The sequence below is a fragment of the Callospermophilus lateralis genome, chromosome 1 (assembly GCF_048772815.1).
Source record: "Callospermophilus lateralis isolate mCalLat2 chromosome 1, mCalLat2.hap1, whole genome shotgun sequence".
NCBI lineage: Eukaryota > Metazoa > Chordata > Mammalia > Rodentia > Sciuridae > Callospermophilus > Callospermophilus lateralis.
The window spans coordinates 142,138,323-142,162,197 of NC_135305.1; the positions used below are offsets into that span (position 1 = coordinate 142,138,323).

General features: G+C 41.6%; 1 pseudogene; it reads right to left on the bottom strand.

Annotated features, from left to right (window-relative positions):
- Positions 1–12,290: 12,290 nt before the first annotated feature.
- On the bottom strand, positions 12,291–16,491 carry LOC143399194 (carnosine N-methyltransferase-like; annotated as a pseudogene).
- Positions 16,492–23,875: the final 7,384 nt, after the last annotated feature.

Below are 23,875 nucleotides of genomic sequence, written 5' to 3' on the forward strand. Positions count from 1 at the left end.
TAGGGACCATTGTGTCTTTTATTAAAAGCATTGTTCTGGGAGCTTCTGACAGACACTAGGCATTTTAGTGCTTCCCAGAAGGTGGCCACTGCCTCCTCAGCCTTGAGCATCTGAACTACCAACTGACCAGAGTTCCAGCCAGGATGACCCTCACTGTGAAGGTAAGAACCAAACTGCATGCCAAGCAATGGCTCCTGAGTGGACCACAGAAAGCTGCAGTTAGGAACACCCTCCCAAATCAAAAGACAACATTTTTCAAAAATATATTTTTACAGCACTATAACTAATTTACAAAAAGATACAAAAATTATATTTACCAGGACACATCTGTTAAATAAAAAACATCATGTTAGTGTCCATATGTACAGGGCTATGTACAAGGATTCTGGTTCTTGCTCTCCTTAGAACAATAGCCCATGCCCAAGGGGACCCAGCCTCGCAAAGCTGCACGGGGGACAGCAGAGGCAAAAAAGACCCTCCACACAGTGGCACCCTCTCCATCCTATGTCCCCAAAACTTACCCTGGCATCAGGTGATATTCCTGGCAGCCTCACGGAGGCCGGCAGGAAATAGGGCTCAGCCTCCTCTGTCAGGGTGAGCAGCAACGACTCCTTTGAACAAGCAACCGGGCAGAAACAGAACCATTTCTGTATGAGAAAAGACAACATGAAAACCAAAAGTGTGACAGGTCTGTGGATAAGAAAACAGACTCAAACAAAAATTCTTCCCAATCCACACTGAAATCCACCCAGGAGCCCCATTTCATGGCACTGCCAGCCACAGTCTGATGGAGCCTGTTAGGAGTTTGTCTTCCACTGACCTTTCAGGTCAGCAAATTTGAGCACAGCGCCCAGAAGCCTCAGGCTTAAGGTTACCACAGAGCTGAGAACCTGGGCAGCACAAGGGCTGCTGTCCCCAAACCCCAGGAAGCACAGAGTAGGGGCACAGGCAATAGGAACTGAGGGGCTAAAGGGAGGGACAGCAGCTCCAGGAACCTGGCCATCCACCACAAGGTCTCTGACTCCAGCAGCAATGACGGCATTCAGGAGGCCATCCAGCTGTGTCAGTTGGAGAAGACCAGGAAGGAGGCCATCAGGGATCTGCCACCAAGAGCCCTGCTCATCAAGAAGGGGCTGAAAGTTGCCAGCAGCCTAGGCAGCTCACTGAAACTTGCCTTCCCTGAAGTACCAAGGAGAACACCCAGCAAGAGAAACTCAGCAGTCCCCAAGGGGCTTGGACTCTTATGACCTCTCCAAGCCACCAAAGGATGCCACAGCTGCTGCACCTCCATCAAGCACCACCACCAGAAGGGAGCCTATGGAAGGGGTCTTGGCAGGGCAGACACTTCTGCTGAGCTGATGTGCACTGAAGCACTCCTGGATATTACCACGACCACCTATTAAGGGCAGCAATAGGCCTGCCTTTGTGAGCACACTCTTCTCTCCCCCAATGTGCCTTCCCACTCGAATGGGAACAACAGCTCTGTGGACAGTTATGACAGCAGAGAGCAGGAGATCTGGATGTTTTTGTATCTGAAGGCTCAGTCAGGAAGCCTGCTGGCCAGAGCCAAAAGGTGCTCACAGCCCAACCCAGTCCTACTCTCCCCACTGGGCCACAGCAGTTAGACTGGTGACCCTACGTATCCTCTCCCTAAAACCCCAGACCTGCCACTGAGCTCCAAAAGGAAACACAGAGGTGGCAGCCATGCTGTGCGTTTGTCCACACCCCAAAAAACAAGGGAGATGAAATAAAGTGCTCAGGATGGCGAATGCAGTTGGGGCATGCTCAGCCTGGCCATAGCAGGCAGGACTTATCCAGACAGGGAAAAGCAGGTGAGGGTCCAAGAAGGGAGTTCCAGGCCAGGATCTAGCATGTCCTCTCAAGACCTTTCATGCTCAGTGGCATTTGAAAGTCTCAAGACCTCTGGTAGAGGGGAAGGCAGAAGAAGAGAGGAGTGTTGGCAAGAGAGACAGCTCTAAGGACAGAAGGAGCTTGCTGGACAGCCACCAGGACCTGGACACAACCATCAAGGACATGCTAAGATCCAAGCAGAAGCTCAAGAAGAATTGCAGGGATCCCTGGGAAGCATGAAGGAAAAAGTTCAGGTTCAGCCCCCGAGAAGCAGTTGGTGCCCAAACTGTTTGTGATCTTTAACCTGAGGAAAACTTGAATGATTATTTAGGAGTCAGGAATTTCCCCATACAGATGGATACCTGACTTCATTTCTCATTAGTTGGATAAGAAATTTGTAGCTATTATAATCCAAGTGTGATTTCTTTAGTGATTTTTTTTGAGCAGAGCATGATTTTCTCTCATATGTGTCCACATTCCTATGAGATGTCAGTAGGAATGCAGGCCTAGTGGAGCTAGAGGAAGTTTCTATGTTTCCTTTTTAAAATTTCCCCCCTGATAATTTGTCCTTAGGTAAGTATCCTAAAAGTTAACTCCTGAAATGATTAACCAAGGCCCTGTGGAAGAAATTGCAGACCATGTGGCAGCTTTGTTCAAACCCTGGAGAAGATATTTTTGGTGGAATAACAACTTGGTTAATGCAATAATCAATTGAAGTTTCTTAAAAACAAGCCCCTTCACCTATTGATCCCTGCTTTTTCTTTAAAACCCCAGTCAGCCTTTACCTTGACTGAACACTTGCTGGGTTTCTAAACTGAAACTGTATTTCCTGATATGCAAATCTGTTCTGGACCTGAATAGAATCTGTCTTCGCTATGAGCTTAATCCTTTCTTGGTTGGAAATCCTGTTTTGACAGGATCCTGCTGCACTCCGTGGTGTCCAGGTACTGCCATACTCACTGCAGCCAACTTTTGTCACCTATTGGAACCTATTGGAACCTCCCTCAGCATCCCTTCAACAAACAGAAATCCAGATGGATCCCAAGAACTAATGGGCCTTTGGACACAGGATCATCTCAGCCCAGCCATTTTCCCCAGAATAAATTTTTCCCTGGGCAGCTCTCCTCTCTCACAGCCTTGTCTCCACTGGCTGATATTAAAGAACCACAACATTATATTGTCAAAATGACCTCAATTATGGCCCAAATTACCTCTCTTTAGGAATGTCCTGGGAGCAGAGTTGCAGAATAAGGGAGTTTACAAGGAGAAAAATCATGGGTATCAGGGTTCTGGAGAGGGATGTGGGGTTGTAACTCCAAGTCCCTGAGGCAGAGGAGGAAAGGCACAGAGGTTTTGGCTTTACTTCTCCTTTGCCTTTGACCCTATGGTTCACCCTACCTGGTCATTAATTGTATGCTTCTCTCCAACATAGTACTTGGCCTTATCCTCAGCATGAGTGCTAGCAATGGTTAGGTAGTTGTTTGCCCAGGGTTGGAGCAAGTGAGTGATCAGAGATCCCATACCCCTTGCTGTGGTTGCCTCACTGTTCACCTTCATTACATGCAGGCAGCTCTCTCCTGGCCTCTGCTTATACCACCCCATGAAGTAGTTGCTGTGTTCACTGCTTAGGTGACTGTGGCTGAGGCTCCCAAGTGAGAAAGAAGCAGATGGGGACTTGATCAGCACAAGCAGAGCACAAAGACTTGAGAACATACAATTTTGTGAGTGACAGTGGGTGCTCAAAACAATGGGAAAGACGTAACCTTAGAAGCTTTGTTTGGAGGAACATACCAAGAGGGTCCCCACATTGCTTTGGGAATATCTGGCCTATGGGGAAAACAAGGAGCAAGAGGTAAATGTAAAGCCAGTCCAAGGTGGACAGGAAGTGTTTCCAAACATTATGTCCTGAGGTGCCCAGTTGGGCCTGGATTAGGCAATACTCTTTTTAATCCTGTGTTCTTGCAGCTAGAGAGGGAGGAGCAGTTTTTTATTCTCTTCAGCAGCTTGTTTGTCTATGCTTTTGTACAAGCAATGAGCCTGGTGGCTCTGTGCTGGTATTTTTCTAATTTCAGAAGAAGGGCCACAGGGGGCAAGTTGCAGTAGTTAATACTTGGAATCCCAGAAGCTTTGGAGGCCAAAGCAGGAGGATTGTGTGTTCGAAGCCAGCCTCAGCAACTTAGTGAGACCATAAGCATCTCAGTGAGATCCTCTCTGTAAATAAAATATCAAAAAGGCTGATGCCCCTGGGTTCAAACTTTGGTACCAGAAAAAGAAAGAAAGAAAGAAAAGAAAAGAAAGAAAGAAAGAAAGAAGGAAGGAAGGAAGGAAGGAAGAAAGAGTAGAGGTACATGTGGATGTCATGGGTGGAAAGGACAATTCACCTAGAAGCAGCAGCCTCAGTGGAAAAGTAATGAATGAATGATGCTCTCTGCACTGGAGCATTTCTAGGAGTTCCCACCCTGAGTCTCACAGTGCCAAATGCTGACCACAGGATAAATGGCACCCAAAGTGCATCATCAGTACATGCAGAATTACCAATTCTGCACCATTATTATATTGCAGCCTACTTGATAAGAATCTTAAACAAGATACTTCACCTCAACATTTGAAATAACCCAAATTTATTCTTGAGCATAATACGTCCCCTTGTGTTCTGGTGAAGGAATAATCAGAGATTAAGAGATCTTGCTTAAGGGGCTGGGGTGGTACTCAATGGTAGTAGCATGTGTGAGGAACTTTTTAAAAAAGAAAGAGATCTTGCTTAAGAGAGAAAGTCTATCAAGAGTCCTTAGAGGAGACTCACCTCAGGGCAGTCCTTTCTGGCCATCCATGGCCTGCCTCCCCACCCATCTCCTCTTCCCTCACTCAAGCCTTCTGAACCCTCTTGTCAGGAACCTTTCTCCCTTTATGCAAGTGCACTTTGCTCTGTAAGACAGGAAAAGGGACATTTCTTCTACTCCTCCCATGGCAGGTTACAAACAAGAATCTCTGGAATATGAGGAGAGACTGGCATCCTGGACTTGAAAGCATAATGAGAAGGCACAGGATCTTTGAGAAGAACAGGGACTCTGGGGCATAAAGAACATACATGTGCTGCTGGGTTGGCCCATTTCAAGCTCTGAACTCGGGCAAGTTCCTCTGCTCTCTGATCCTCGGCTTCCCCATCTGTGAAAAGATCAATGCTTGGATCAGAGGGGTATTGTGTTTAAATGACAGAATTCATAGGGATGTTGGATACATGCACACAGTCAGATACCCAGATTGCAGGGATGGCTGTGGTGTGTGTGCTGATCAAAGATGTCCATACTAAACATTCCACCCTTCTGCTAAATGGGTTTTATGTGGCAGGTACCTTGCCCTGGTCCTCAATAACAACAGGAACTAAATCCAACCACTGTCCACACTCTGTGATGAGTGCCATCACTTCTCTAGTTTTCTGCTTTGTCAATGCTGTCTGTGAGCACCTAGTGCTGGAAGGATGTCCATAGCTCTGCAACAACTAGACACATGATAAGCAATGATTTATGAATATCTTATATATTTTACCTGCTGAAATGGACCAAGGAGTGGACAGTCATATCTTACAGAAATCCAAGAACCATGACTGTAAAACATAAGAATCCCTATGATTGTACTTCCACTCTGGCCATCACCCTGCTTCTCAAACTTTGGGCTAGAAATTGCAGGTTAGGATCGTCATGCAAGCCATGAATCTTTCCCACATTCCCACCAACCCTGCAGAGCCTGGATAGAGAGCTGGGTGGAGAGAGCAGTGTTTCCTCTGATCTGGGTGGCCTGAGCCCATCTTGCTCATGGCTTTGTCTCCTTCCTTCTGGTGCTGGCAAAAAGTGACAGTTGACAGGGAAGGAGTATAGGTCTCACTTTCCACCTGTTTGTACCAGTGTGAGATGAGTACCACTGCTGTCCCATGACTAAGAGTAACAGCCTCATCCTTGACATGTGCTGTGTTGACAGAAGGGTGGATATTGTCTCCTAGATGGTGCCCAAATATCTCTCAGGGATATGTGAGGGATGCTCACTTTGCATGTCATTTGAGCAGGGATTTGACATGGGATATGCTGGTTCCGATAGCTATATTCTTTGGACAGTGTGTCATCAGAGCAGGGGAGTATGGCTGTCAGTTCTAGGAGCACTAAAACTGAGAACATATGTATGAGGTCTTAGGAGGCCAAAGATCCTGCAAGAGACAAGAGGAGAGATGGCCTCAAGATGAAGGATCCATTCTCAGTAGCCCCAATTAGACTTTGTCTAGGTTGAGCATGATGTTTGAATCAGACCCAGCTCAGGGTACTTTGAGGGCTAAACCTAGGGATAAGACACAGGCAGTTCACTTACACAAAGAATGAGAAGGTGAACAGGGAGGGGTCCAGGCAGTGGTATTGATGTCCCAACTCTATGTTTTGAAATCTATAACACAGCTGTTCTTTTATAGGTCTTTCACAGGGCCTTTTGGACAGTAAGGTTTTGTTATTTTGAATTGTTTTCCTCATTTAGGGATATTGGTTAACATTCTAACCACAAATGAGGTAGTACAGGAGAATACAGTGGAGGGATAGAACACCAACTTTCTCCTCCTGCTCTCAGTGAAACTTAGCCTTGGACCTCAAGGCCCCCTCACCACAGAAACCATCCAGAATTTGATCTGTGACCATCTTTCTATTTCCTTTGGACTATTATATGTCCTGATTCTAGCTTAGCAGGGCTATTGACCTTCCAGAATCCTGGCCAAGGGCTGAGCTGCAACCTTCTGAGATCATTTGGGACACATGACAGCAGAAAGTGGACCACTTATCCATGCCTTCCACCTCCTTTTCCTCTCTGTGAGTCCAGTTGCAGTTTGGTCCCATCCTGGTCATTTAATTAGAATGTGGCACTATGTCATTAGAATTGTTGCTAAATCATTTCATACATGACCTTTTGTTTGATAAAGAACCACCTCAATGTCTGGACTTATCATATCTTAAAGTGTCATTCAACTTAATATTCTCTCTCTTCTATGACAGACCCTTTCCAAAATAAACTAACAACTGACATCAAAATTTATTCTTACTTTTTCTTTTTGCAAAATAATTTACTTAATTTTGTTATTAGTTCCAGAAGCCAGAGATGCTTGAGAAAAAAACAAAATCCCTATGGTCTCTTTTAAGGTTGTGGGCTCACAGTTGTACGTGGATGATCTCTGGAAGGTGGGTGGATAAAGATCCCTTCAGCAAAGAGGATCCTTTCACTTAAGCAAGTTCAGGTCCATGATCATACCTGAGACCCTGAGGCAAGTGAGGTTGTAGAGCACTCTGCAGAGTCTCCTCAAGGAGGCTGTGCATGCTCCATCCAGGGAAGGGGCCCAAGTGTCCCCTCCCTCACCTGTTACTGAACATGATCAAAGAGCCTTAAGGGATGATGTGAGTGGACATGGGAGGAGAGGCCAGGGATGAGTGGGAAGGCATATCTTCACGTTCTTAGGATGGAAGGGTAATACCTGGAACAACTTATGGATCCTGATCAATGGTGCTCAAGGACCAGGCAAGGAACACATGCAGTCATATTGGAGGAAGGACGCAGGCCCTGGGAGCCCAACACTCCATCGCTGACCTCCCTTCTAAGGTACCTGCGCCTCAGATTTGTCTCCTGACTGATTTTCCACCATTCAAAACCAGATGCAGATGACAGAGGCTTTTGGTGTCACCTAAATCATGAACATGATCAAAGAACCTTAAGGGATGATGTGATTGGACAGGAGAGGAGAGGCCAGGGATGAATGCGAAGGCATCTCTGCAAGTACTTAGGGTGGAAGGGTAATACCTGGAAAAACTTATGGATAATGATCAGCGATGCCTAGGATTAGGCAGGAAACCCTGCAGTCATAGTGGAGGAAGGACACAGGCCCTGGGAGCCCCACACTCTCACTTTTTTTTCAAATTAAATGACATAATAACAGACATGGTCTCATTAATTGAAAAAGGGCTCAGCCGGATCTCAGTGAGTGGGACAATTCTTGGAGTCTTGTCCTTTCTCTGTAGAAATGTGGAAAGTGGGATCAACAAACAGTTCTTTTCTGTGCAGAGGGAGAACACATCCCTGAGAGAGAAGAGAAGGAAGTCCCCAGTTTGAAGAAAGGTTACACTGAGCTGGTGGGTATTCCTCCACTATGCACTGCAAATGTGGGTGGTGGATTAAAATAACGTAGCAGATGTAATAATGAGGAGGATAATTATTATGTTCCATGTATTACCCTTCCATCCTAAGAACGTGCAGAGATGCCTTCCCACTCATCCCTGGCCTCTCCTCCCATGTCCACTCACATCATCCCTTAAGGCTCTTTGATCATGTTCAGTAACAGGTGAGGGAGGGGACACTTGGGCCCCTTCCCTGGATGGAGCATGCACAGCCTCCTTGAGGAGACTGCAGACTGCTCTACAACCTCACTTGCCTCAGGGCCTCAGGTATGATCATGGGCCTGAACTTGCTTAAGTGAAAGGGTCCTCTTTGGTGAAGGGATATTTATACACCTACCTTCAAGAGATCCCTTCTAAGGTACCTGAACCTCAGCTTTGTCTCCTGAGTGATTTTCAGCCCTACAAAATCTACTCACTGATACCTGAGGCCAGGTTCCTCCAGTGCCTTTCTTTGGTGAGTCTTGTTCTATGTCCTGGGCTTCTTTAAATGTCCTGGGGAGACACAGAGATTTGGCCCTCATACCTGGGTAACTTCCATTTCAATGCCTAACCCTTAACCTTCTGTTCTGAATCTCCATGCTGGCCTCCTCTTTGTCTTTCCTGAGCAGCTGTATCCTCTGACCTGGAGTAGTACCTCTGCTGCTATCCATTGATGGAGGAGACCAAGAGCTTGTCATTTCCTCTACATGACACCAAAAGCCTCTGTCACCTGGAATAATGTGGACAGGAGTGCTGCCTCACTGTGCCAGCTGCATCCTGTCCCGCGGAGCACAGAGAGGCAGCTTTTGTCCCGGGTATGGAGAGACACTGGTGTATTTCCTGTAACTGAGTCTTAGTATGAAAATCTGTCTCTCAGCCTTGTGTTTTAATAGAAAGTGGAGCCTATTTAATAAACTATAGCTATTCTTTAAAGTGTCCAGGGCCACAGAAATTTTTGTGACACATTTTGGTGCATTTACTGCCTTCAAATTTTATGCAGGAATCAAGACTGATGCTTTCCTATGCTCCAGTAGAAGTAGTAACAATGTCATAGAACAGCTGTTGCTCTGGCACAGCAGTCCAACTGTGTGTATATCACCATCAGCATCACCATCACCATCACTGTCACCATCACCATCTTCTTTCTCCTCCTCATTATCACTTCTGCTACAACTATTTTATTCCACACCCACATTTGCAGTGGATAAAGGAGGACTTCCCCATCAGCTCAGTGTGTCCTTTCTTCAAACTGGGGACTTCCTTCTCTTCTCTCTCGGGGAAGTTTTCTCCCACCACACCAAAAAACAACTGTTTGTTGATCCAATTTTCCACATTTCTCCACAGGAAGAAGAAGACTCCAAGAACCTTCTCACTCACTGAGATCCAGGCTGAACCTTTTTCCAATTAATGAGATGCTTTCTGTTATTATATCATTTAATTTGAAAAAAAAAATTAGAAATCCATATAAGTCTCCCAATTTCATAGTAGATATAGTTGAGGCCCAAGGAGACTCTATTTCCAGGATAAACGTGAACATTTCTTTCAAACTAAGAAAATTACCCAGCTATGCTAAACACAGGTATTGGTTTTGATGTAGCAGGATTTGTACAGGTCATCTGGGGCTGGGGGGAGGGCATGAGGCCAGGATGGGAGGCACAGCTGGATACACACAATATAACTATGCACTCATATAAACATATAGATACACTTAAATGCACACAAGGGCAGTGATGGTTTTATTATGTGCATAGGCTAGAGGAGGGTCCCCATGTCTTAAGTAGATGGTTTTATGATACAGGGACCTGGTCCTAGTTGTAGAGCCATCCCCAGGATGTGTACAAAAATACCTATAGCCAACTTCTTTGTCCTGTCCACTCTGTGATGAGTGTGTAATTTCTCTAGTTGCCTCACTAGACTTGATGCTGCTGTGACATCCAGATTCTGGGAGGAGGAACTTACCTATGCAGTAAGTATAAACATGGTTAACACAGCCTTAATAAGTTATGTCCTCTGACCTATTCACTTGGGCCAAGGGTTGGAGAATCACCACCCATAGAATCCAGGGATCATGATCACTGAACAGATGTCTGCCCCTGATTTTCCTTTTGGTCAGTTGTCTTTTGCACCTATGCCCCAGCCTAGAAAATACCAGGACAGAATGGTCCTGCCTCCCCTAAATCAACACCTGATCATTTTGAAAACTATCCATTTATGGTTAGAGCTAATTTAAGAAAGAAATGTTAAGGCTTACATAGTTTAGCAGTTATGACTAAACTTAAGAAATACAGAATTAAGAAAATCCTCCAAAGACTCTTCTATTATTTATTGATACCACATTTTTGGGTTTAGAATATCTTAACTGAAAAGCTACAAAAAAGTGATGCAAATATTTATAGAACATTTAAAATCAACACTCATGAGTGAGAAATTAAAATAAATAAAATATCTAATTTTGAAGTTAATTAAAATATATTCTATAATTTGGAAATGTAGGTAACATTATTAAAGGATAAAACCTGATAGTGAAAAAAAATTAGGTAACAAAAACAATCCGTCAGTTTTGATCTGTTTTTGCCTTTGTGAAAAAAATGTCTTTTGTTTTGATTCAAGTTGAGAAAACACTAGTGAGCAAATAAAAGTCATTTTTTAAAATTATTCAACTACAGCAAGCATTCTTTGCTGTCCAATGTATGTTTTTAAATATATATGCTCATTAATTTTTTCTTAAATATAATTTTGTGTTTTTTCCATTTTACTGTTAATTTCACGTTTTTTCATATAAGTGATGAGAATTCCTACCAAATATATGCCTGCCAAGTACTGAGGGACACAAAAACATCATAGTTTTAGTTTGTTTTGAAAAACCTCAGGTTTCAGATTTCTCTAACTTGACAAGTCAAATTAGCTTTTTGGAACCCTACCCTGCATACCAGGAATAAAGATAAAAGTGCTCCCTCACTCTATGCAGAACCCGCCCTCAGGTCTAATGATTCACAATTAAGTTTTCTTATCAAAACCATGACACTTATGTTACCAGCATAATAAGTCCCTCTAATTCAAACTGCCAAAGAGATAATTTAAAGCAATCATAATTGTCTGTGAAAATATTCAATAAAAGTTCTTTCTTTTCTCCAATAAAAGATTAAAACTTTATTCATCTTTGCTCTCCAAGAGATTAAAAAAAGAAAATTTATGGCAGCATATGTAATTTTTAAGCTCCATCTATCAAGGAACAAAATTGTGTTAATATGAAATGACATGAATGCCTTCTGCTTAAGGACACACCACTGGTGATAATTTATCCCTAATTTCATAGTCAAGATTTTCCACATTAATACCATTATGAGAGTTTTTACTAGTATATGATTAACTAAAAAAAAGTGCTTCCTTTCATAATCCTGGTAATCCAAAACCAAGAAAATACATTACTGTAAACATCACATTGACAAACTGTATTCATTTCTAGTTTGAAATCATACATTTCAAATAGGCAGATGTTTATTTTCCACTCTTGTAGCACTACTTTTGTTCCTTACTTAGAATGTTGAGATCCCATACCTTTCAAAGTGTCCCATGATGAGTTTGCTTTCTTAAAGTGTTCCACTTAATGTGCATAAAAGACTTAATTACCCAATTATATTTTACTGATTAAATTTAACATTTCATAAAAATGAAATAGCTGATTCTTCTCTTAATTCAGGTGAACCAGAAAAAAATACAGTCAACTATTATGGAAGAAAAATGAATAAATTCATATTTTATATATAGATTGCTCAGGAAGAAAGCAAACAAAATGACAATTCCACATGTTGAATGTAACGGACTCTTAGATTTCTAAAAATAGCATATGATATGCATATAAAACAATAGAAAGGAGATTATTATGGACTTCAATAAAATCAGTCATTAACATGGCAGACTTGTGACAGTTTCATGAAGACACTGGAGATTATTTTTTTCAACTGAAAGTCAATTGTGGGCTTCAATGTAAACATATATGTGAAGGTTATTTCCTCCATTTTTACCTGTGCAATGAAAATATGCATTACATGCTCTATTTATAAACAAAAGTATAGGTATCTTAAAGTGAATAGACACTATTTCTACATATTATTAGGAATAAGAAAGCACCACTGATTTGATATCTTGTCATCACTGATAGTTGATTTTGAGTTGTTTATCTCAGCATTTGTTCTTATTAATTTTTTTCTGGGTGATGTAACCTAAAACCATTATTGTGGCTTATGGACCACAAATAAGACAAATTTATAATAGTATTTCATCATAGAGAGATCCTTCACAATCTAGGTTAACAATACAGATTCTTTTTCCACCTGTACCTGGAATCTATTTTGCAAAACAACATTGTTTATATCCTCATAGCTCAATTCTATGGAAAATTCTTTGCCAAATTTTCAAAGTAGTACAGCAGAGAACCAAGATTTATCAAAATTTACCTGGCTTGAATGTTTTTCATATTGTATCAAAATAGTCAATCACATTGTGAGCTGTGCCTATGCAGAAACAGGTGGCAATATTGTGCCATCTCCTGCATTATGAATAAATCTCCTGAAAATCTCCTACTGTCAAAATTTAGAACCAGGAGGAAGACTCTGGGGGTCAATATCAGGGAAAAAATGGGTGACATCTGATCTTTTGATCTCCCATTATTGCTAAACAGATATATCCAGGAATAAAATGTATGTTTATTAATTTTAGAACATCTGTTCAGAACAAGGTTGGGATAAAAGAGCCTAAAACAACAACAACAACAACAACGACAACAAAAAAACAAACAAAAAAATTAATTCCTATCTTTAACAAGCATCACCTACCATGGCTAATTCCCAGTCCAGATTTCCTAGTCCAGCTACAGATACCAGAATAAGTTCTTTAGTAGGATCCCATCTGTCTTTTAGAAAAACTCAAAATTTCTTTAATGATTAGCCCAAAAGCCAGGCAGAGAACTGCACTTGTACTTTTCTTACTCTCACGGAGGTTGCCCAAGCCTCCCTTGCAGCCCTTGTGTAGCTTAGAAAGGGTCAGTGGGAGGCAACAGTGTTGCTAGATTGCCTGCTTCGCCCCAGGCATCTCAGCCTTGCTGCTCCTAGCTACTGAAAGCGCTGTGTCGGCTGGTTTCCTCCAGATGGCGCTCCTCGCAGACATGCCCTGAACAGGTTGCCCACCCCGCCCCCACCAACCTCAGGGTTCCAAACGCACTGGGGTCCCACTGGTTTTCAGCTACTGAGCTTGTATGGCCTTCAAGGAGTGATTGAAGTTGCTTTCAAGAATATAGATTAACAATAAAGTGCTTAAATGTATATTTTCATGATAATTAACAAATTTGCATGAATGTAAGACAAAAAAATCTTGCAAATTGTCAAGCTAATATTGAGTGTTATCTTTGTAGTTTATGGAGTTTGATGTCAATATCTTACCAAATTATCTATTCTCTGACACTGTCTGCACCTGGGCATCAGAGATATATGTAAATTGGCAGGTCTGCAGTATAAATTGGTTGGCTAGCTGGGATAAGATTTATTCCCAAGTATTTTAAAAATAGTTTTTGTTGTAAATGAATACATTTAAGGTATTTGTATGTGGTGTTGAAGATCAAATCCAGTGCCTCATGCATGCTAGGTGAGCGCTCCACTACTGAGCTACTAACCCCAGTTTGTTTACGTTGATGCAGCAGGAATAGGAGCCGTTTATTGTAGGATTTGTAGGATCTGAGCGATATTTATACATTTTATATAGCTTAACTAATTAGCATAAAATAGATACAGCAGTCAACCAATAAGGAATCTCCACACTTAATGGCCTGCTTTTGTTACTTCACAAACCACTCCCTCTGGCATTTGGCCAGGTGCCATCCAGACTTGTTTACAGACTCTAACATTTCTCTGGCAAAATAACAGGTGCCAATCTGACTTGTTTACAGACCTTAACAGAATGAGATACTTTTCCTGATTTCTCTCTCTGCAGATGCATTACTGGAGAAGAGGAAAGCAATTAATTTATGTAAGTTGACCTTTTATCCTGTTACTTTGTTGAATTTGTTTTTCAACTTTAGAAGTTTTCTGGTGGAGTTTTCTTGGGACTTCTAAATATAGTATCTTATCAACAGCAAACAGAGATGACTTGTTTTCCTATTTGTATCCCTTTAATTTCCTTCTTTTTCCTGATTGTTCTGGTGAGAGTTTCAAGGACTACAGTGTATAGTAGTGGTGAAAGTGGATACCCTGTCTTGTTATTGATTTTAGAGGAAATGTTTTCAGCTTTTATCCCTAAGTATGATGGAGGCCTTGAATTTGTCATATATAGCCTTTCCAGTATTGTAATAAGTTCCTTCCATCCCTAGTGTAAACACTAGGGTTTCTCCAGTGTTTTCAACATAAATGGGTGATGGACTTTTTTGTATAGTTTTCTTGCACCACTTGGGATAATCACGTGATTCTTATACTTAATAATCACATAATTCATGTGGTGAATGGCATTTATTGATTTGCATATGTTGAACCACACTTACATTCCTGAGATAAAATATACTTGATCATGTAGTACTATCTTCCTAAATTATTTTAAATGTGGCATGGCAGCTTGTTATTTTGGATTTTCACGTCAGTTTTCATCAGGAATATCAGTCTGATGTGTCTTTGTCTGGTTTTGGTTTCAGGGTGACACTGGCTTATAGAGTGAATTTGACAGTGTTCCTTCCTTTTCTATTTCATGGAAAATTTTGAGGAGAAATGGCATTAGTTCTTTTGTAAAAGTCTCACAGAACTCAGCTGAGAATCCACCTGGTCCTAGGTTTTCTTTGTTAGAAGGCTTTAATTGCTGCTTCAATTATATTGCTTGATCTTGGTCTGTTCAAATTTTCTAGATACTCATGATTCATTTTGGGTCAGTCATATGTGTCTCAGCATTTGGCAATATATTCTAGACTTTCTAATTTATTGATATAAGTTTTCACAACAGTTTCTAATGATCCTCTGAATTTCAGAATTGTCTGTGGTGATATCTCCTTTTTCATCTATGATTTTGTTGATTTGACTCTTCTTTCTCTTTCTTTTAGTTAATTTGGCTAAGAGTTTATCAGTCTTGTTTATCTTTCAAAAGGACCAAAAATCTCATTGATCTTTGGTAGTTTTACACTTTCATTAATTCTATTATGAAGACAGTGTTAGTATAAGTATCAGGAAGAATAAAGAGATTCTTGGCCACCAATATCCCACATTAGGAAATGTACATCGTTAATCACTATCTCTTCTACCTTACTTCCTACTGTAGAGGATATATGTACAATTCTATTCATATAAAATTATTAAAGGTGGATATCACTATTGAAGTATGCTTTCCCCCTTCATATAAATGTAAACCCTTACTTTCCACTATTTTTATTATTTTTAAAAGTCTGCTTTATTTTTTTTCATTTTTTTCAGTTTGTCTACCAGATATTTCCCCAGGAAATAGATGAGAATTAGCAATTAAAAATTAGCAATTAAAAATTGAATACCATGCTGAATACCATGCTGAAAAGATGATATTTGAATGTTAAACTTTGAATATTAAATTTTTTAAAAAATGGCAAACACTTGAGTAGTACCAACTCTTGTTTCCTTTTTCTACACTTTTTGAGTTAAAATGTGTCAAATATTGTTAAATCACACTTATGGCTTCTGTGGTCTTCTTCTTATGCAATGTGACCAAGTGACTATTATACTTCTTATGCAGTGTGACCATTTTAAAGCTAAACTTTTCCTGTAACCATATTTTGACTCCACAGCCAAAAAGAGAAGAAGTGAAATGGAAGCTCAGACAATAGAAAATGGAGATTGAAAACTGGCACTAGTCTTCCATATTTATCATATAAACTAAAAAATATTTATCTGAAGGAAATTGATTAGATATTTGCCCTCCACGTCTTTAATCACACACAAAAAAGACTTTCCCTTGACATGGAGCAGAGCTAAAGAAATTATAAAAATATTGAAAAACTAACATGCTTTTGTCAGTAAGAGCATATTTTCTATGATGTCTTCAAATGTTTCAAGAAACTATGGTTTACATTAATATTGTGAGAGTTAAGTACCTTTTTTAATGTACTATAATTTTCTTCTTGAAAAATTTTAAGGAGAACCTATAATTTTGAAATTGAAAATAGAAAAGTTTTTATAGATGCTAGTTTCCCCTGCATTGTCCAGACCTACAGTGATAATTTTGTTACCCTGATTAGTGAATAGCCTCCATATCCTGGTTTAGAGAATTCCCATCTTGTGCAGTTGACCCCCTCCAGCTACTTGGGCCACATGGCCTAGCCTCCCCTGTCTTAGGCTAAAAAATACAGAGAAGAATTTGAGCATCTGCTTCTGCTGCTGTTGCCATTCTCACACTGGTCACTGGTCCTCTTCCAGGGAACCAAGGGCCGGCTAACACCCAGGGCACTCTGCTCTGAGCAAGGCCCCATTGCTGCTGCCACCTGATCCTGGACATTGCCACCACTTTACCATGAGTTTCATGGGCCCCAGTCCTCCCCTAGCTCCTTCGGGTGACTGAAGTCTGAATTTTCTTCTGTTCCTAAGGTTTGGGAAATTTTCTGAGCATTTCATTGAAAATATTGTGCACTCCTTTAGTTTGTATTTTGAAAACACCAATGATTCTTAGATTTGTTCTCTTAATGTTGTCCCAGATTTCTTCAATATTCTGGTCAGGGTTACTTAACATCTTTTCTTTATTTTTGACTCTATGTTCAGTGTTATATACTTTGTCTTCAAAGCCTGACATTCTGCCTTCAAAAATAATTTATTGAGTCTTTAATTTCCAGGATTTCCATTGGTTCTTTTTAAGAATCTCTCTTTTTATTGAAATGATCATTCACTTCCTGTATTTTATCTCTAGTTCATTCCTTAAATTTTTTAGGTCACTGAACATTTTAACTACAAACTTTCTAAATTCTTTCTTCATTTCCTTAACTGTGATGTCAATGGGATCAGTTGTTGATCAGTGTTGTCGGCTATTTGGAGATTGTTTGATACTTTACTTTTTCACTTATATGTCTATTCATGTGCTGGGATGATTATTGCTTCTACTTTTATACAAGGGACTATATCATGAGCTGCTTTCTCTTAAGAGAACCTGGTTGGGGGAATATCCAGTTGTTCATACTTACTACACTCAATGTGTGTTCTCTTCTCTTCTCAGCATCAGTAGCACATGAGAGAGTGGTATAAACACTAAACCCTGTTTATACAAGCACTTCACAACAAACCATATACTAATAATAAACAAAAACTAGTTAAAACTGTTTTTCACAGTTTCTCTAACCCCAAGTATAAAATCAGAGTAATGATCTGGAATTTGTGGAGAAATTAATTACTAAAGATTGCAACTTTACTATTATATTACATAGTGAAGAAGAGAGAAGCAGAGATAAATTGCAGGGGGGGGCAGGGGAGAAAAGATAGAAAAATATCAACCAAGGGGAAAAAAACATGCTGGTTGCCATTCTCCTAGCCAAAAAGATGCTGATCTCACCCACTGTTCTCTGAAGATTAGACCCCAGGATAACCACTCAGAAGTATCTACCTTGCTTCAGACGGTAATACACATTTATATGACCTCTGTTCAGAATACTGTTATACAAAAAAACTATCATGAATATTTCTTATAAGAGCCTGTTGCACTGGAACGAAGAGCACCTGGGTCATGCAGGTGTCCTCCTACCTGCATGTGCTTCAATCTCCTGATAATCCCAATGACCTCCAGGCCCTCCTGAGCACAGAGTCCATCTAAGAAGTCTGGGCAGCGTTTGTCAACAGAAGCTAGGAGACCACACCATGAAGAAGCATCCTAGGGGCTGAGGGTGAGTGTGAAGGGCTGTCCCTCCTCTCCCTGTCCCCTGTGGATAAGTGCTGCTTATAAAAAATCTGCTCCAGAATCAGCCTGGAGCTAAGGATAATTTGCATGATGGACAGCAATCTCTTAGATTGTAACAAGAGAAGACTTGAGAAGCCAGCCCAGCGAAGTCCTCAGGATGCAGACTCAGGGAAACCTCCACCATGGTCTGCATGCCCCTGCTTCTTGGGCTTCTCTGATACTGCACAAGTTCTTCCTCAAGGGACCAACCCATGGAGCCCAGGGTTCTGGGATCAACCTGGAGCTGGCTCTCAGCTCAGCATGGCTCTGCCTTTGGGGGACAGGATCCTCAGGATTTTAGCCCCACACTTGCTTACTGGTTGCGGTGAGTCTGAGGGGCTATAGCTGCCAGGAGAGAGGAGCTGCTGCTCACATGCTCAATGACACCACCCTCCAGTCAGCCCATGGGACACTGGACTTACACTGAAGGGAGGGGGCTACCAGAAAGCCAAGAGCATCCTTGAAGTGAGTCTAGACCAGGCAGGCAGAAAATCCTTTGGAAGTCTTTCTCAATGTTAATCCCACCTCTCCTTTTCTCTCTCTGGAGTCACCTTGGCCTCCTCTGACCGGACTCAGCCATCCTCAGTACCTGGCCATCAGTAAGACAGCTAGTAACACTGCTCTAAAGGCACATTGGGGCATAAGTATGGACATTAGTACCAGCAGAAGCCATTCCAGGCTCCTTTACTTGTCAATTATGATGATAGCAAATGACATACACTATCCTTGGTCTGATTTCAGGTTTCAACATGGAAAACCTGACACCCTGACCACCAGCAGGACTCAGGTCACAGATAAGGCTACTTCTGTACCATAGTACATGGCATTGGGAGCAGCTGGCAGTGACTCATGGTGACACAGAAGGGTATGTGGGACAGGAAACACCTGCCCAGTGTTATTCTGTGTACCACCCACTGAGCCACAGGCATGACCTTGGTCTCCACTCACTCAGCTGGTTTCCCACTACATCCAAGCTATGGAATAAGCACGGAGATACTGACTGGAAATTGGGTTATCTCAATGGATTTGTTAAAGCCAGGTGAGGTGGTGCATGCCTATAACCCCAGTAACCCAAGAGACTGACGCACACGGATTCCAAGTTTAAAGCCATCCTCAGTAACTTAGGGAGGCCCTAAGCAACTTATAAAGACCATATTTCTAAATGAAAATATAAAAGAAGGGCTGAATTTGTTGCTCAGGGGTGAAACAGCCCTGGGTTCAAAGTGCAGTACCAAAAGTAAAAGAAAAGAATAATAATTTTTTGGATTTTAAATTGAAAGTCATATCACTTCCATCCATAACCATGAAGCAAATAGTACACAGTTTTCTGGATGAACAGTGTCTCTAGAGAACCTGGTTTCTGCATTAGACACTCACACTCTCTTCCCTGCATTTGAACAGAGTGTGTCAGGAAAAGGACCTCCTTTGACAGGTTGGCCTTGGCAGAGAAAACAAAAGATTGTGAGCCTGTAGGATGGCATGGACAGCATGACACATGCTGACCTGACCAAAGCAGTTCTCAGTGTCTGAGGACAAGGTTGTCCAACAGCTCATACAATGAAGAAGTGTGCACATGGGACTTAGGTGAGAGCAAGGACCTCCATATTCTTACACCCAAGAAGAAATGCTCACATGCCTCCTAAATCAGATCAAAACTAAACATTGTGTAGCACAAAAGCAAGTTCATGTTTGTCCTTGTGGAGATACATTCTGGGACAGGGATGCAGATTATTTCATAGTGTACTCCCCTAGGAGGAGGGAAAAATGGCACCAAATAAAGCAAAGACAGGTCCATGAAAGAGATCAAGAAACCAGAATGTGTGAATGATCATGGGATTCAGCCCTAATCTATGGCTAGTCTTTCAATGCTATTAAATTTTAAAAAATTGGTTCCAATTAGTTTTGCATAACAGGAGAATACATGTTGACACTTTGTACACAAATGGAGCACAACTTCTCATTCCTCTGGATATACCTGGTGCAGAGACTCACCAGAAACAAAATCATTAATGTTTACAAGGTAATAATGTCTGTCTTATTCCACCATCCTTCCAAGCTCCACATCCCCTCCACTCTCCTCTGCCCAATTCAAAGTTACTTCATTCTTTCCTCCCACTCCCCCTTAAGAGATCAGCATCCACTTATCATAGAAAACATTTGGCCTTTGTTCTTCTATTCAACATAGTTCTTGAAACACTGGGCAGAGCAATTAGACAGATGGAAGAAATTAAAGGGATATGTATATGAAAAGAAGAACTTAAATTAGTACTATTAGCTGATGATATGATCCTATACCTAGAAGACCCAAAAAGCTCCACGAGAAAAATTCTAGAACTAGTAAATGAATTCAGCAAAGTAGCAGAATATAAAATAAACACCCATAAGTCAAAGGCACTTCTGTATACCAGTGACAAATCCTCTGAGATTGAAATGAGGAAAACTACCCTATTTGCATAAACTTCAAAGTAAAATAATTGGGAATCAAAGAAAAAAGTAAAAGACCTATACAATGAAAACTACAGAACCCTAAAGAAAGAAATCATAGAAGACCTTAGAATACAGAAATATCTACCTTGCTCTTGGACAGAAAGAATTAACATTATCAAAAACGATTGCCTTATTTTGCTTAGCATGATATTCTTCAGCTCCATCCATTTTCAGGCAAATGCCATAATTTCATTCTTCTCTAATGCTGAGTAATATTGCATTGCATATATATGCTATATCTTTTTTATCGATCAATTGTTGAAGGGAACCTAGATTGATTCCATAGTTTTGCTATTGTGAATTGACCTGATATAAACTGGTGAGGCTGCATTACTGAAGTATGCTGATTTTATGTCCTTTTGTATAAACCAAGGAGTAAGAAAGCTAGGTTAAATGGTAGCTCCATTTCAAGTTTTCTGAGGAATCTCCATACATCTTTCCATAATGGTTGTACCTATTGAACTAAAAAAACTTAACACAAAACCAAAAACAAAACAAAACAAACAAACAAAACCAAATAACCCAACAATAAATAGCTAAAGAACTAGACACGTCACAGAAGAAGAAATACAATTGATTAAATATATATGAAAAAAAATCCAACGTCTCTAGTAATTAAAGAAATGTAAATCTGGGCTGGGGATGTGGCTCAAGCAGTAGCGCGCTCACCTGGCATGCGTGCGGCCCGGGTTCGATCCTCAGCACCACATACCAACAAAGATGTTGTGTCTGCCGATAACTAAAAATAAATAAATATTTAAAAAAAAAAGAAATGTAAATCAAACATTCTAAGATTTCTTCTCACTCCAGTCAGAATGGTAATTATGGAGAATATAAGCAACAATAATTGTTGGTGAGGATATGAGGGGAAATGATATGATGATCAGTTTTTAATAATAAAACAACTTGCATGGGTGAAAATTGAGAGCTCAATGCAGCCAACTGTTTCTCTGGACAACTGTTTTTCAAGAATGTCCCGAAGTAAAGATTTACTTAGGTAGTATTTTCTCCTGCATCCTCCTGAACACAAGTGTCTGGCTGACACAGATGGCCTCAGTCCTCAGCACCAAACACACTCACTATGGGATGTCAGTGATCATGAGACAGGGAGGAGGATGTGAGGTTTCCACAGTGAAACAGACACATAATCATGAGCAAGGCTGAGAGGGGCTGGGTCAGCCATCCCAGTCCTGCAGGTTTTATCCACATTTGGATGAAAAGGGCATTGTGAAGGAGCCCCCAGTGGACTGCTGGTGTGGGGTACAGACTGGATGAATGGCTGCCTGAGCTGAGTATGATCCTCCCTGCAGGAGCTCCTTATCTGGAGCATGTTCAGGCTCTTTCCACCCTCTGCAGGGCCTCTCCTCTCCCACCACTCTCACCCCTTTCTGCACCTCATGGGTCTCCACTCCATGGCGTCCTGTCTCAAGACCTCCCCTCTGTACACCCAGGCCTCTCCGTCTACTCCTTGCCAGACCCTGCAGAGGAGACTAGGCCCAGACATATGGCCAGAAGATTCTCTGAACCCTGCTGCAGGCCAGCCATAGGGGCAGCACAGCAAACAGCCCCAGAGATTCTCAGCCTCCTCCAGAGTCAGGTAGATAACAGGGGACTGGCCTGAGCACCCTGGTGGCCATCTCCTATGCCCTAGATTAACCTATCAGGACCTCCAAGTTAGCCCCAGGACCAGCAGAGGTTGGTGGACGCCTGCTGCTTTAAATACCTGACTTCACCTACTCAAATATCTACACACCTAAAGATGCGTGGTCACCAAATTGATACTGTCTGGCTCCATCCTCATCCTTCATGGGAAATGAACAATTTACTATACAACTGAAAACTAAGATCACAGTGTAAACATTGGGAAATGAGTATCATTCATTCATTCACTGAAATGCTTGTAAAGAGCTTTAAGTTTCACAATGACTAACCAATATGAAACACTTGCAGTACTAAAAGAGAGAAACTGAAGTTTGTGGATAACGTGCAAGTGGTGGCCAGGCAGGGGGATCAGCAGGGGAGTCAGGTCTGTCAGCTGCAGGATCAGGTGGAGGAGTGAGGAGTGCGAGGCGACTTGCTAGGCTTTGGCCTCTGAGCTTTAATGGCTGTGTGAGGAGCATGATGATGCTACCTCTCAGGTGAGCTTCACTCAGGTTGCCTTGCAGCAGGTGATGAATGAGTGTGAAGTTCTCTGTGGGAGGCTACTTCAGGCTGACAGGTCAGCATTGGTAGGTCAGCATTGCACCCAAAGGTTGTACCTGTTATGGGAGCCCAACAGCATGGTGCTGTGGCATGGCTCCTGGAAGGAGAGGAGCAGGCAGAGGTGGTGGCACCTGGAGCACAAGGCATGCCACATTTGGAGGCCCAGATGCCAGCCCCAGCACCTTTGCTTTGTGTGCCAGGACACCCATGTCCTTGGTCCCAGGCAATGCAACCCCATGTGCAAATGCCTGTGCCCCATCCAGTGCCAATCCCAGTGGGATTCCCATACTCCTCTACAAGCCTCTGTAATAATGAAATCAGGATCAGCAGGAGCAACAGCCACGGCAGTGGGAGCAGTTGCACCCCAAGTGCTTCCTGTAGTGATCTATCCACCAGGCTTGTGGGCTCCAGTGGGGTGCCAGGAGGGAATGGCTCCTCAATGTGTCCAGAGATGCTGGTGTGACCAGAGTTTCCTGAGTTGCTGGGGCCAGGATAAATATCCTGAGAACCTCCCAGGTTGATGCAACTTGGGAAATAAAAAAAATCCGCAAGCAAAAAGAAGGTCCTGAAGATCCCCCAGAGAATGACTTCCCTGAGGGAAAGCATAAGCCAAAGCCAGAAAGAGGGTCAGGAGAGGCCCCAGGGGAGAGACCCCATGTGGGAGAGCATTAGTCTTAGCCTGGTGCTTTTAATAAAAAAAGAATGTCATTGGGATTTTAATAGGAATTGCATTAAATCTTTGTAAATGTTTTGGTAGTATGACCATTTTGGCTATATTAATTCTGCCTATCCAAGAGCATGAGAAATCTTTCCATCTTCTAAGATCTTTTTCAGTTACTGTCTTTGGTATTGTTTAATTTTTATTGTAGAGGTCTTTCACCTCTTTTGTTAGATTGATTCCCAAGTTTTTTTTGTTGTTGTTATTGTTTGTTTGTTGTGTTTTACTTTGTGTTGAGGCTAGAGTGAATGGGGAGGTTTTCCTAATTTCTCTTGCTGTAGATTCATTGCTTATGTTTAGAAATGCATCTGTTTCATGGGTATTGATTTTATATCCTAATTTTCTGAATGCATGTATTGGTTCTAGATGTTTTCTGGGGGATTTTTTTTTTGGATCTTCTAAATATAGAAGTATGTCATTAGCAAATAGTGAAAATTTGAGTTCTTTTTTTCTATTCATATCCCTTTAATTTCTTTCATTGGTCTGATTCCTCTGACTGGAGTTTAAGGACTATATTGAATAGAAGGGA